This window comes from Delphinus delphis, chromosome 9, assembly GCF_949987515.2.
Source record: "Delphinus delphis chromosome 9, mDelDel1.2, whole genome shotgun sequence".
In the NCBI taxonomy this organism is placed as follows: Eukaryota; Metazoa; Chordata; class Mammalia; order Artiodactyla; family Delphinidae; genus Delphinus; species Delphinus delphis.
This window is the reverse complement of record NC_082691.1, coordinates 29,403,470-29,419,884: the sequence shown is the minus strand read 5'-3', so window position 1 is coordinate 29,419,884 and position 16,415 is coordinate 29,403,470.

The following is a 16,415-nucleotide window of genomic DNA, read 5'->3' as shown; positions in this document are numbered from 1 at the left end:
TAGACCCATTTATAAGCCAGATGACTCCCAAAGTTTTTCTCAGTTTTCAAAGTGCATGATTATATTTCTGGAAGCATTTAAATAACATGCCAGTTAAAAAGAAATCAATCTTTATCAATGGTATCCAAATCTGTGAGCAATGACAGAAATAAAAATGATTTTAAGGTATATTGCTTTTATCAGGCACCGATGGATGCAGAAATTGCAGACTCCCTATTTTACTCGTAAACCATGTTTTTCTGAGCACATTACCAAAATGCCTACATTCCCGCACTACCCATCCACTGGGATCAAGGATCAGTGATTAGAATTTTCTGGGTGAGAGGAGGGAGGCAGTTTGAAGTATAACATTAGATTAATTCCTATTGATAAAGTTCTTCCTTAAGAACAGGTCATCAGGTTTGTCAGTCAGCTAAATGGTCATCTCTTAGCTATGTGTATGTCTGCAATGCTGGGCTACATGGCAGAAGGACACCTGAGGCTTCCCTAAGGGAACTGAGAGCATCCTTAAGTCTATTTACTACAATCGGTTTCTCTCTCATCTGGAAAGGGACATTTTGCCTGAGAAGTTTGGGTGATGAAATTTTGCAGCAACTACAACCATTTGCAAGTAAAAAAAAATGACACATGGAAAACACATCTTTTCTCTTTCACTCTTTAGAAATCACATACATTTCTCCAGAAAGGAGAGCGAAATGACTACCTCACAAAGCAATTACTCTTCTCTCTTCCCACCAGCTCCCATGGAAATTACCAACAGAATATAAAAATAAAGAAAAGCTACATCAGTACAGAAAACTAAAGAAATCTGTTACTGAAGACCTCCCAGAAATTTCAAAAGGTTTGTTATATCTAGACAGATGGCATAAGTTAAGGGAGAGCATGGAAAAAACACTTGGGATTTTCCCTATATTACTGCATCTTGGACGTAATTCTGACGAAACCCCACTAATATCCCACACACAAAATGGAAACGACAAAGACAAGTTAAAGTGTGCAGGATCATCAATCCAAAAATAAGATACTTGGGGAATATCCTTGACTTGTGTGGCCAAGCCAGGCAGAGTGCAGACACCTACAAGGCTCATTTATGCCACAGGACGCCTTCACAGGAGTGAAACTTCATGCTGTGACTTCTCTGACTCTTGACTCTGTCTTTATTCTCCAGCTGAGAGCTTTGATACTACAAAGTAAATTCACAGTAGCTCTGTTTTCCTGCTCTCTTTTTATAGACCTGAAGATTTCAGGAAGGGACCCCTATCAGTATCTGACAGGATTTTCCCATCTTCCGGCTTGAGGGTGAATCCTTAGTCTAAGTAGGAAAGATTTAAAGGGAGGGTGCAAGCAAGTAAAGAACAATAACTACGTGAATAAAAAGATTCTGCACTGAAAAAGCTGGAGGTCTGGCAGTCCAGAGCTGGTAGCTAGGCCTAATGTTTCCAACCGAACATAAAAAATGCTTGCAGAATACTGTCACACCTCGTTTTATCATGCTTCGCTTTATTGCATTTAGCAGATACTGCGTTTTTTACAAATTGAAGTTTTGTGACAATGGAGCAAGTCTACTGGCGCCACGTTTCTAACAACATTTGCTCACTCTGTGTCTCTGTGTCACATTTTGGTAATCTTCACCACATTTCAAACTTTTTCTATGTTATTATATTTGTTATGGTGATCTGTGATCAGTGATCTCTGACATAACTAGTGTGGCTTGCTAAAGGCAATAAAGTATTTTTTAATTAAGGTACATACATTGTTGTTTTAGACATAATGTTATTGCACGCTTCATAGACTACAGTATTGTGCAAACAGCTTTTATATTCACTGGGAAATTTAAAAAGGCATGTGAAAAAAAAAGAAAAAAAATGCATGTGACTCATTTTATTGCGGTATTCACTTTGTTGCAGTGGTCTGGAAAGGAACCTGAGATCTCTCTCCCAGGTATGTCTGTATAAGCAATACCCAAACCTGGCCATCTGGTGACTATGGTGGACAAAACAGATGAGTCCACACTGTGATTATGCCTGAAACAAGACAGAGACAAAGATACTCTACAACTACAAAAATAACAGCCCTTCTGCTGATTACCACAAGGGACAACTGCTTCTTTATCAATGACAACTTTAGCTTGACTTTAATCCTTTCTCTTTCCAGATAAAAATAACTGAGACAACTGGTCACTGAACTGCCCCTGCTTCCTGACAGCACTCAATCCAAAATGGACCTTCATTTTCTCCATCCCTTTGTGGAATCACATAGTCCAAACCCAAATACTTCAATAAGCACCCCTCAAAAACTTCTCCAGAAAACCCACATGCTGACAGCAAGGCATGTAAACCAACAAGTGTGTTTTTCGAAGTCATGGCTGGTAGGCTTCGACCTCAGCTTGAATCATCAGAGGCTGTGATTCAGGATAAATTAGTTTGGCAAAAAAGCAAATCAAAACAAAAACGACAACACAAAAGATAATGGGGAGAGAAAATTTTAGATTTCTGTTTTCTTCTCCCTTTCAAGTAGATTCAGAAGAATATAGAACTGTGAAACCTGAGCGGATAGGTTAAGAGAAATCTGAGCGAAAGGAAGATTTCACGAAGGCAAGAAACAGAACTGATAAATTTAAAAGTATAAGGTGGTCGGTGACCACTAGATTAGAGATCGCATGAAATTAGCTGAGTGAAAGAGGACAGTAGAATGCTGAGTGCACATAATGATATAAAACACACAGTGGATGAGCGAGCAGGGGTTGAATCCAGCCCATGTAACTTGTGCCAAGCAGTAGGTTTTATGAAGCTGAATCCACCTAAAGGAAGGGAAGCGTTTTTACCCCTCAAAAGCACCATCTGTCCAGAATACATACCAAGGTTAGAGTAGGCTAATAACAGACGTGAAGAAAAGTATATTTCATAGTCTAGGTTACTGCTTCTCATGCACTGGACCACAACACATGCAGGTGCTCAGAAACTCAATTGCTCATCCTCTGGGCATCCCATAAGACCTGGAGTAGGCAGGAACCCTGGAAGTCAATCCTCTCTAGCTGCAAGAACACACTCCCGTTTACCCCTGTTTACCATACATTTCCTAAGCCTGCTGCGACACGAAAAAGATGTGGAAGCAGTGGCCTTGAACAGTTCACTTACCCAGTCAACCAGTATTTATCAAGGTGTGCTTAGTTCTGGAGAACACGTGAACAAAGCGCTAAGGACTCTGCAAGCTGCCTACATTTCTCTACATTACCGTAGCGTGTGCAATGTCCTAATTTTATTGTCTCTCCTACTACCATACAACTCGTGTCTTTTTCTCCCTCCTCTTAAGGACTCTTGTTAGGTACTGAACCTGGGCTCTTTATTTAGCAGCCTTCACTTTGAATACTTAAAAGGATTGTATTAAGACACATGGATCAACAACCCACAAAATTTCTAAAACTGTTACTGGCAAACCAGCGTCAGCTCACGGCAGCAAAGAAGAGAAACACTGCGGGTAACTTCAGCAAAAAGGGAGTGAGTGAACTGTAAGCACATTCGGATGGATAAAGCTTAGTAAATTGCCTTGAAGTAGGAGAAGGGCTGTTTGTCCCCACTTCAATTTTTATAGTTGGATGTAGACAGAGCTCTACTGTGCCCTATTTAGGGATTTTCTGAAATAAGAGTTATGTTCAGATGTTTTCAGCAAATCCTAGATATAAATTCATTATTTCAATGCTGCTCTCTCCTTTCTGTTCTAGCTCCTTTTCATGGGATGCTACTGCTATTGTTCAGTTTTCCTGTTCATTTATGATATGCCCAGCACAGTGTTTGACACGTAATAGATGATAAGTTAAGGTGAGTTTCAGTTTTCTTAAATTTTCTGCTTGAGTACATCTCCTTTCCCCAAGGTTTCTCTCTCCTACCTAGTCTGCCGAAAATTTTCCCATACTTTTTCTCACACTTCATTCTGTATATAATCTGGGCTGACACTGTTCACAATTCTGGACTTTATCATATTTGTAATTTAACAGCAATGCCAAACTCCAACTACGCTTTTAAAATACTAAAGGCCAGTGATTACATTTCAAAACAAATATGTTAGGCCATTGTTTGGAAAAGCTATCAAATCCGTAGTTCTTTTTCTGGGTATGATGTTACTCTAATATTCACCCCTCATGGGAGATGTGCCGACTAATTAGACCCAGAGTGCTTTCCTCTTACACGTCTCTTCCCTTATCCACTTGTCCAAATTCTATATTAGGAAAGAAGACAAAGGAAAGAGGTAAAAGCCCATTTCTACGTTTTTAAACTGTTCCCCCGAGTTCCCTTGAGAATTAGGGCTTAAAACCATATAGATGCTGTTCCCTTTAAGATAAAAGGAGATACTGTTACCCCACATGGTGAATAAATCATAATAAATCTAAGACTCAGAACAAGATGAGCATTAGCAAGAGACCAGAGAGCAAGTTTGGAGAATCTGAGGATTAGCCAATTGCTCCCTAATGTCAAACCAAGATCTAGTAGAAATAATCATTCTGACATCTGACAGAAGAAGTCAAAGGTCAGGATTTAATGTCGCCATAGTCTGATTTCCCAACTTCATCGACCAGGTGCTTAATAAGGCACGATTATTTGTTATGTTTAAAGAGCTCAGAGCAAAGTAAGATATAGAATCACAAAAGAGAATGATTCCTGGCTCTATTATTCTGGTGAGAACACTGTAACCTTTTTGTTAATGACAATTATGTTGAGGTCATTACTTTATCAGAGTTGATTTCTGTGCCTAAGAAAAATATGGAATGCAAACATATTATATTACACGGAACTACTAATGTCACTGATGAGTCTTCAGGGGTTACAAAGGATAAGAAACAGTTAAGGTCAGCAGAAAGAGCCCTGGGTGATTAGATAAAAATGCATTTTACTGAAACTTTTAAGTGAATAGGTTGTATAAAGCTGGCAGAAATTTCCACACAACCATCACATTTATCCACAAAGAGAGAATGAGAGAAAGTATGAGACAGAGGAGAGAGAAAGAGAAAGTGTCAGATCTTTTCACGGCAGATGTAATTAATGTTCACTGTAAGTTTCAATAAATGAGAACTCCTTTAAGCATAACAAGCATAACATCAGGGATTTAAAATATTGCTTAGTAGGACTGTTTCCTTCTCTTTTAATTTTTGCCCTTAGAAGTCGTTTACATCAACAAATTTAACATGGAAAAAATTAACAAAAAGGACAGGGGCTCGGGAATCAGAACTGCCTGGGTTTGAATCCCAGGTTCCCCACTTAGTGAGGCACCCTTGCTTCAGCATGTTTCCTAACTTCTGTATCTCTGTTACTTTGAAGTAACAGTACACAATTATGAGAATTAACAGTGACAATCCTCATGAAATAAATACTTGTTGAAAACTGAACCAACACTCAACAACACTAATCTCCATGTCTCTTGGTATTTATGCCCTTGTGTCTTTCCCTTCCATCTTGGATCCGCTGGCTCCATGACTCACTTTAAACAAGAGCAATCTTTAAACAACAATATTTAAACAGCACAGAAGTGACGCTGTGCTGAGCCTTAGATCTAATCCTTAAGAAGTCCTGGAGGTTTCTACTTTTGAGCTTTGGGGAGCCCTGAACCACAGATGCATTAAGTCTGACCACCCAGCTGGAGAGAACACAAGGAGAGGGCATGTGTCAAGGGAGAGGCCCTGGGGCTACAGGGCAGGAGAGAGAGGCCCAGGTCAGCCCAGCCTTCCAGCTCTTCCAGCCAAGGAGCCAGACCTGTGATAAGGTCATTCTGGAAGTTCCAGCCCCAGTGGTTCTCTAACACCATCAGCACGAGAGACACAAAGCAAGACCAGAAAATGATTACAAGGTCAACTCAAAGCATTATGAGATATAATAAATTATTGTTATTTTAAGGCAGTAATTTGGGGGGAGGGGATAGCTGGTTATAGGGTAGATAATGGAAACCAGCAACAAGGAAAACATTTGGAGCTATGCAGTTCAGTGAGGTTGAGCCCTTGAAATGTGGCTACCATGCCTGAGAAACTGAATTTTGAATTTTATGTAATCTAATTAATTTGAACTTAAAAGCTGAAGCAATGTAAAGAAAAGTTTTTTTTTTTTTTTTGTTAAACACAACTTTGTTTTGTTAGGATGATGTTTCACTCTTTGATTACTTGCAGTGTTGTTATTGGATTGTAGTTCTGTCAGGACCTGTGCCATTTCTAGAATTACACATAACACACTACCAAGAAAAGACTGTGATACATGTTGCTAATAATTTTTATATCAATCACTTATTGAAATGATATTATTTTGGATATATCAGGCTAAATAAAGTGAAATGTATTATTAATATTAATTTCACCTATTTCTTTTTACTTTTTGAAATGTGACTTCTAGAAAACTTAAAATCACATATGTGGTTTGCATTATATTTCTACCTGACAGAAAAGGATTATACATAGAGTTATAAAGGATTAAACATAGAGTTGTTTTAAAGTAGGCTTTGAGCTTTAGAACAGTATTAGATCCCATATGCCCCACAGCCAATTTCCACTATTATTAACATCTTGCATTAGTATGGTTCATCTGTTACAATGGATAAACCAATATTGATATATTATTATTAACTAAAGTCGTTCTTTATTCAGATTTCCTTAGTTATTGCCTAGTGTCCTTTGTCTATTCCAGGATCCCATTCAGGATACCATATTACATTTAGTCATCATGTCTGCTGAGGCTCTTCTTGGCTGTCACTGTTTTTCAGACATTCTTTGTCATTAAAATGACTGTAGTGGGTTGAATGGTGGCCCTCAAAAAGATATTTCCATGTTTTAATCCCTGAAAACTGTGAATGTGACTTTATCTGGAAAAGCAAGCTTTTGTATATAATTAAGTTAAAGGTCTCCAGATGAGATCTTCCTGAATTATCTGAGTGGACCTTCAATCCAATTATGAGTGTTCTTATATGAGGCAAACAAAGGAGAGACATAGAGAGAGAAGAGGAAGAAGCAATGTGATCACAGAAGCAGAGATTAGAGTGATTCAACCACAAGCACAGGAATGCAGAAGCTGGAAGAGTCAAGGGACTGAATCTCTCCTAGAACCCCTGGTGGTGGGGGCACAGCGTTGCCAGTTCATTAAGAAATTAAAACAATGACTTTGACAGTGTTGACAGTACTAGTCAGGTATTTTTCTCACACGCCCCCTATTGGAATTTGGTTGATGTTTTTCCCATGGTTAGAATGGGGATATGCGTTCTTGGGAGGAAAACCACAGAGATAAAGTACACATTGAATCAAACGCACATACTATCAACATGATTTATCACCGTTGATGTTGACCTTGATCATGTGGTTCAGGTAGTATTTCTCCACTATTAAGTTACTCTTTTTTTCCACACTGTACTCTTTGGAAGGGATTTTGACAGATCAAATAAAACTTATAGTCAAACGGGAAGGAAGAGATAGCCATGAGAGCTTCTGATAGGGAGAAGTAGATACTGAGTGACTACTGGTCATGGGGAAAAACAGATCAATAATAACCACAGTGTAAAACTGGTGGGACCACATTTGAAAAGGAGGGGAGACCTCTACATCTCTGAAACAATAAGAAACAAATAAAGGAGAGGTAAAGAGATATTGAATAGGTAATACAAAGAAAGGTTAAAGACCTTATAGATAAAGCCCTCTTCTCAAGAAAGTAAAATTCAACTCAACGGACACTGAGACTTACTATATATCAGACACTGAATTTGGACCCTGAAGAATCCAAATTTAGCTAGCTCATTTAGTTTCCATCTTAAGATATTTATCACTTGAAAGTGAAGGATATCATGTGAATATGGTATAAAAATAAATATAGCAATATAGGGATATTTTAAAAGGGCAGTAGAAAAGTAGTATTCACATCTCTCTGAAACTCAGGAAAGTTTCCAAAGATTAGCTGGTATTTGAGAGAAAACCCACTAACCACAAAAAGTGACATGGTAGTACGACCTAAAAATAATTGTCAAAATAGTTTTCAACTTTGCAGTTTCTGAAATGCTATTTGTCACTGACACAGAATTGATTAGACTTGGGGATAGAATTCAAGCCAAGAAAAATCATAAAAATATAAACCAGAATGAAAAGTATTAATTATATTGAGAACTAAAACTGTCAGACAAGCTCTGTATGGAAAAGTTATATGAAAAGCTGAAATATTAAAACACTGCTTGATACTCTCTGAATGGGAGAATGGGGTATTTGTTTTTCACAAAGGTTCAATGTGTAAAGGCATTAACCTGGCAAGCTTCAGTTGCATAGTCTGTGAAAAATGAGAATAGAAATAGTTCTTACATGAAAGGATCAAATGAAGTAAGGCACGCTCAGCAAAGGCTCTGGAATGCAATAAACTCCCAGGAATTATTGTCATTGCTATGACCAGTATTATTTATTTAGTCATCAATTTCCTTCCCCATCCCAGTTTCCTTCAAGATGGCAGCCATATCGTACTCATTTATGCCCCTCAAGTGGCCAAAAAAGTGCTTGTCACCAGGAAGAAATGCAATAATCAGCTTATTCCACTTAATTAAAGAGGAGTTGATTATGTCAAAGGACAAGGAATAGAAATAATTTAGAGGTTGATAGAAACAATGTGCTTCAAACTGATTTGCTCCTTTAAAAAAAAGGAAAACATAAAAAATATTCATCCAGTTGAAAAAAAAGTCTTATTAAAAGCGATTTTAATGCTCTTAAATGTATACATAAGAAATGTATACATGAAAAAGTTGTAATTCCCTTTGCAGCAGGACTATGTCCTGTTCTTGATTAAATGGAAAGAATTAAAGACAGGCATGAGGGATTGGGGGCTGGGGTAGCTGTGGTTTGGAGACTTGGTTCCTATTTATAAGTAAAGAATGGAAGAGAAGGTGTCATGAAATTAAACCAGGGAGGTCCAGTCCTAACTAAATCACAGGCTTGTCTCTATGGGCTGAGTTAAGCCCCTTAACAACTTCTCTGTTTTATTCTCTCCATCTGCTTTACCAGACTATTGGGAGGATTATTTAGTTAATGTTGAAGACTATATTTATCAATTCCACAAAATTTCTGTTATTTAATGATGAGAAAGCTCTAAACGGCGCCATGGGAGTATCACAGGGGCCAGCAACAGTGTTACTGTCAGTTGAGTCCTTCAGAGACCCGCAGGACAAAATATGATATGCAGTTCTCAGAGCGTTTGGAATTGTGTTTCAATAATTATTTCTCCCTCTTACTCCTCCAAGGCAATTGAGTTTTCTACTTTGTGGGCTTGACGAGCAATTTGTTTTTTCTGATGGTGGAAATTTTGAGAAGTCTCAACATTATCCTGAAAATGATTCTTCTAAACAGAAATTATAGTGACACAATGCACTAAAAGCCGATAACCTTACTTTCTACAGATCCAGGAACATTAATGCTTCATTTGAAATCCTTATCCAAGATCTTTCTCTTTTCCTTTAGTAAAAGAAACAGTCTAATTTTTAGTAACTTGATCCTAAACTACAGACTGGGAAGCCCTTAATATATCACATTTAATTGCATTTATTTTCTATAGGATATACAACACAGAGAAACTCAGAATTTGAAATAATAACATATGCTGACTATGTCAAGGAGAAAAGAATTTCCTTTGTGATTCAGGGTTTTAAACAGTCTGCATTTTAATAATTCGGTAATAGGTATCATTCTGATTCAGTGCAGATGAAAACACAGCCCAATATACTTCAGCATACCTCTGATTTCCAGTTCTAGAACATTAACTCAGCACCTTGTAATCTGCAACTAAATATGAACCTTCCTACTTCAAAAAAGGACCATAGGGAAGAAGAATAGTCCCATACACTCTTAATCAGCATGTAATATGTCGGTCTTACAGTGAGGCCTGGTAAACAAAATCTCCCCTAAAATGAAACTTCCATATGAGGTAAATCAGTGTTTTCAGGTCAGTAGGGTACCATTTGGTAAATTACCTCTGTTCCTTTCTACCACGAGAGATTGATATTCCCTCACTTATGTGGGCTAGTAATGCTCACCATGCATTAGGCTCTTCCGAGTTGCTCCAAGGATCATGCCCGGTTTGAATAAGACTGGAAATATTATTAATGGATAATTCAGACTTGAGGCCTGAGGCTAGATTCATGCTGTTACTCCGTCAGGATATTGGCACTTTCTCTTTTTTAATTTATGTTTGCACAACATTGACATGAGCTAAGGTTGAATATCCTTCCAGAAATCTGGCCCAAATCCCTCTTTGTGTGGGTTTAATTTGCACCCTTCGCAGTATTTCTGTGTATTATAGTTGCTTTCATACCAGGTTGAATGGAATTTCAGACATGATTGAAAGGAGTTCTATTTTCATAATTCAAAATTAATCATGCCCCAGCTACGTGAATGGAGCTCTCTGGGTGGTAATCCTGCAGTTAATCCTCTCGCTTGAAAATGAAAACACTTATTTGTGATTTTTATTGAAGGTTATCATGTCTACAGAGCATGTGTTTGGCATGACTTCAGAGCATGGTTCCAGTAATTTCTACTGTGCTGCATGTTAATCATGTCAGTGCAGGGGCTCAGTTTCATGTCAGAACCATAAACAGAGTCTTGATGCTTTCCAATGTGGAGAAGGGTGATGGTAACTGAGCTGTCCAGGAAGGGTCAGCAGGGGCCCAGAGGCAGCTTCATAGAAAGTGGAGGTTAAGAGACAGATTCCCTTCCCCGACTGCTAAATATTTATTGTCTTCTTTTCTCCTATGTACAACTGGAGGGGCTTGTAGTAGACAAACACTTATCTGAATTGGTAGTCACTTCTAGAAAAAGTAGGACGCTTGACCTATGTGTTCCAACATAAATTTCACTATTCATCATCCTCCATTCCTGTTACCTTGTCCGGTCAACTCAGTCCTTCTTCCTACTCCTCTTATTCTCACCATGCAGATCCTTCCCCTTGTGCAGCCACCCCCAGAAAACTGCTATAAATTCGAGCACATTACTCAGTTCTGGATCATCATTCATATGTCAGTGATTATGTGAATTTGAATTAATCATTTGATGCATACATTGTGTGTGTGTGTGAGAGAGAGAGAGGGGAGTGAGGAGAGGGGAGTTTTTCCCTTATCTGCTGCATATCATTCTCTTTTTCCAGTGTCCTATTGCACTTTCTCCTCTTTCTCTAACTCTCTTGGTCTCTGAATCTCTCTCTCTGTCTTTCTCTTTTTTTCCCCTCTGTCTCTTTAGCTTTCTGTCCTTTTCACTTTCACTCTTCTTTCTCTTGCTCTCATTTTCTCTCTCTCTTTCTCCCTCTAATTCTCCCTTTGTCTCTGCTTCCTCCTCTCCATCTCTCCTTCAATTTGAATTTCTCTAGATTTATTTTCCTTGCAATTAAATAGGACGATGATGTTTTTAAGCATCTTGTAAGACCAGTGAGCAATCCCAGTTTATTTTTAAGTGATTATGTTGTTTGGGGGGATTTCCTTTGTGTCCCACAAATCACACCATTTTACCTAAGTGTATGTAGGAACAGCATCTGTGGTAATGCCTTTTAAACACTGGATATTAAAGGCTCTGCTGGCCTATTTAGAAAAATGGCATGAACCGTTAGCAGAGCTATGATCTATTTGCAGACGTGAGAATGGAGACTGTGAACTCTGAGAAGCCTGGTGGTATTACTGCTAAATCATTTGTATACCGTTAAATGATACAGTGGTGGGGGCGCCCGTCCCTTCAACAGTATTCCCTTTGTATTTGCAACTCTCCAAGACTTTTCGCAATTGCCTCCTCTGAAACTGTTGAGTAGAAGGGGACATAAAGTACAGAAATTTGGAATTAAATCTTTTATTTGGGAATTCACTAAATAGAAGGGAGTGTGGGCTCTTCCAGCTATTTTAAGGAGGAGTGAAACCTCACATTCTGTATGGTGTTGCAGTTTCACATGTGGTCATTTTAATGAGACTCAATTATCACCTGCCTAAAAAAGTAATTGGTTTAAATAACCTAAGGTTATTTCCTTATCTTTACCCAAATTAAATACTGTTATGTTGTTTTTCCTGGATTAAACTTTATCTCAAAAGTATGCATTGATTTGAACAAGAGTTTATAAAGTTACATCTACATGTTAAACTGTAATAAGAAAAGCAACCTCATGTACTTACCAATTTAAGAAATAGAACACTCGACTATAACATAAGCCCCTCTGTAACCCTGGTATAAATTTTAGTCTTTTTCAACCCATTTTGTTCTTTTCATTCCCCGTGACACCCCCCCCCCATATTTCCCTACTTAAGATACCCTACAAAAGAGACTATAAGTAAAAGACAGTATTCATCCTTGCCTTGTTCTTATCTTATTGCTTTCAACGTTTTACCACTAAGTGTGATCTTTAAGTTTTTTGTTGATACCTTTTTATCAGAGTGATAAAGTTCCCTTAAATTCCTGGTTTACTGAAAGTTTCTGTCAGGAATGGAGAATTGAACATTGTCAAGTAAATTTTTTCTACATCTACTGAATGACCAAACAATTTTTTCTTTTATTCTACATCAGACACTGACTATAATTTCTAACTCAAAATTCTCATGAGAGAGCATCTGATTGGTCCAGTGCCAGGAGTGAATGTGGGTCCAGCCAATTATAACCCAGGGGAGGAGACAGGTTAGGTGAATGTAGATCATTGCCCGTTCAGTAGAGGCTATGGCTAAAGATCTATGATCAAGATGGGGCATGTGTTATAGCATATGTGGGGTGGGGGTAATGAGAAGACGATTGCTATCTCTCATATGCTTTCTTTCTTGATATCTTAATTTTACTATATTTATTTGGTAGTCTTTTCTCCAACTAAAGGCAATTGTTGAGTTAATAAAAGATACATGCAGGGACTTCCCTGGTGGTGCAGTGGTTAAGAATCCACCTGCCAATGGAGGGGACATGGGTTTGATCCTTGGTCTGGGAAGATCCCACATGCCGTGGAGCAACTAAGCCTGCGTGCCACAACTACTGAGCCAGTGTGCCACAACTACTGAAGCCCGTATGCCTAGAGCCTGTGCTCTGCAACAAGAGAAGCTACCGCAATGAGAAGCTCACGCACAGCAATGAAGAGTAGCCCCTGCTCGCCACAACTAGAGAAAGCCCACGTGCAACAACGAAGACCCAATGCAGCCAAAAATAAATAAATAAATTTTAAATAAATAAATAAAAGATACATGCAAAATGTCATCACCATTCACTAGATGTTTTTTATAACTCACAAAAGCACACAACTAGTTTGTTATGTCACAAAAACCCCCCCAAAATAGAATCAATAAACCATCAGAAAGCTGTCATTTAAAAAATTTCTTTCTGCACATTATACTATTGAAAGTGTGTGTGAATCTTCTTGCTAGATTAAGGACAAACTGTTAAACTTATTTATATTTAATTTAATATACTCAGCATAGGAGATTATAATAAACTGACAATATTTTATTTCTCATTATATATCTTGGCACAATGCCAAGTATGACATTCATTGACAGTTATTCTGACTTCAAAAAACCAACAATTAAAAAATAAAACGTCCTCAGTGACAAAGTAATAAGCCTATGCATCTCTGCATGGATGCTAAACACATTATTGATGTAGTATGCAGAAAATGAAGAGGCATGATGCAGGTTTTTGCCAGATGGAATGACAAGGAATAATGAAAAAAAGCACAACAAAATTTGAAAGCCAGTGATTTGAACTCCTGCACAGGCCTGAAGGGTTGGAGCAATTTTCTATCAATCAAACATTTCCAAAATAAAACCGTCTATCAATTATCAACTTAAAACCCTAAGGATGTTTCACTTAATGCAGTAACACAGGGAACTTTGCTTTAACAATCAATAATATTTGAATTGTGTATGGCTGATCGCTTTGCTATGCACCTGAAACTATCACAACATTGTTAATCTGCTATACTCCAATATAAAACAAAAGATTAAAAAAAATTTGAATTGTTATTAGCCTCACATTTATTTTAGTCTACGAAGCCACTTTCTAATAAGACTGCATTATGGAAAGGTGGGAGGTGGTAATCTCTCTGCAATGTTTTGTGTGCATAATTCACCTGCTTAGTGGTATACGATATGGACGAAAGTTAATATTTTGGCCAAATTGTTACTGAACAAACCTGTAACTATTTTTATATCGAGAAAGTGGATATACAAATGGATAGTGGCCAGATCGTATATAACAATAGAACACTTTCTCATAATCTGAGTGATCAGCAGGAAAGGCAAACAGACAGGACTTGGTCAGTGACTGCCAGCTTCCCAGTTTATGCCCCTGCTTCCAAGTCATGATCACCCAGTGAAAGTCAAATGTGCTCCTCAACCAACCCACCTTGGTATACCGTAGAGGAAGGCATGTGAAAGCTCACAGAGACTGCAGTCCTACAGTAGATTTATCAGTTAAGGTCTGCTCAACCACCCTCTTAATATACCTCCTGGGAGAGTCTAGAGGACACTCTCTCTACAAAGCTTTTTAGGAATGCTTTGTCGACGAGAGTCCTGGCATCCTGGAAGATTTCTGTGGAGGTCGTTCTCCACTGGCTGGGAATACATTCAGAACGCCATTGAACTGGACTCCTTGAACTCAATGTGGATGATGTGTACCTGGGATAGCAGAAGCCAACCAGTGGTGCTTAATCACCAAGAAAAGGTGACTGTGGTTACTGTAATGGGCATCACAGTCAAGGCAGTAAGTAAAATGGTTTTACCAGCTAAGGTTTTTGCCTTTGGCTAATTGGCCCTGGTTTCCCTAAAACTGAAATAGATGGCATTCTACAAAAATCTTATTTGATTTACCTATTTAAAAGAGTTCTAAATCTGGTTAATGTTAATAGAGGTCTGACTCAAATGACCAAAATAGAGAGTTTTAATCCCTCCACCCGTTCCTATACTTGACCCAGTTCACAGACTCAGAACTCCTAGAGTGTGTGGGAGGGCAAGACCCCCCAAGGAAGGACCCTGCTACACTGCCAAAAATATACCATAAATCTTCCTCCTTCTTCAAAGAACTTGTGGCCACTTTTCAGAGTGACTCTGAATTTGGGAAGGGGGACTACACAAACTATTCATGGATTACTGAGCACTGACTCTGAACTGACCCTGATTCCTGGAGACACCAAACACCAACTCTGGCCCAGTAGTGTGAGCATGGCTTTTATGGAATTTAGATGCTCAATGGAGGTTTGCCTCAGGTCCATCTCAGAGTGGGTCCAGTGGGTCCATAAAGCCACCCCAGGTGGTCTTTTTTGTTTTAAATTCAGTTCTGGAATTCTTTGTTGGAATAAATACACTTAGCAACTGGCAGAATCCTCACATGTGTTCCTTGACCCATGGACTAGGTGAAAGTTGGCAAACTTCAGCAGCAAACACTCACGGCAGGTGGGGGATGGGTGTTCTGGCCAGTGAAGGGGATTTGCAAGGGACACCAAGAACATCTACCACTGCACATATTTCTGGGAGGATGGGTATGGGAATAGACCCTGACATTTTAAGTTTTCACTTACATTTTATTTTCATTGCATTCCCTTTAAATTCTCTTATCATTCCTTTTCGTGTTTGAATTTTATTTCCATAGGATATTTTATACCAATTGTAAACAATTCAAAGTAATTAAATTCTACTTTTGAAGTTTCCCTTAAAAAGTTAATAAAGTAATGGTTTTAAAGCACCTATTTAACATATTCCTACAGTAAAAACTGGGGATGCCAACCATTCAACCCAAAGCATAAAGCCTCATTCTTCAGAAAATTGGGAGTAACTGATACCAGTTTGCTTCAAAATGTCCTAGATTTATTAAAATTCTCATTATTTCTCCATGTTTCTGTTGACATTTGTATTGTGTGATGATAGCAAAAAGGTCTTTGCAGATATAAATTAGACCCATCATGTTAATGCTGAGGAACTTAGAAACCACTTGGCTCAACCCCCTTATTTTAGAGATAATATTGTGGACACACAGAGGAGGAAAATGAGTTGACTGAATTGGCAGACACTTAGAAAAACTAGGACTCACAACCACTGTGTTCCAGTCCCCCATTAACGTACTTTTCACATATTTACGAAGTCCTAATGCTTAGACTGAAAAAGTTTGTTTATTGGGCTTTTCTTTTCTGATCATCTGTTAAGTCCTTACATATCAGGGAAGAGAGAAAACCAAAGTAGACTCATTTTGTTGAAATGAATATTCACTATTAGTTGAGTATAAAAATATGATGGAATGATTTGTTTACCAAAGTTTTCCTTAGAATAGATTTTTTATTCCAGGGAAGGGGAAAGAAGATTGTGGGAAATATTAGGATAGGAATGAAAAACTCCTAATGTGCATATCAGAAGAGGAGGCAAGGTAGGAGGTTGCCTGACCCAGAGATAGCCCGTAAGGCTAACTGTCCTGTGAACAAGTGGTCAGT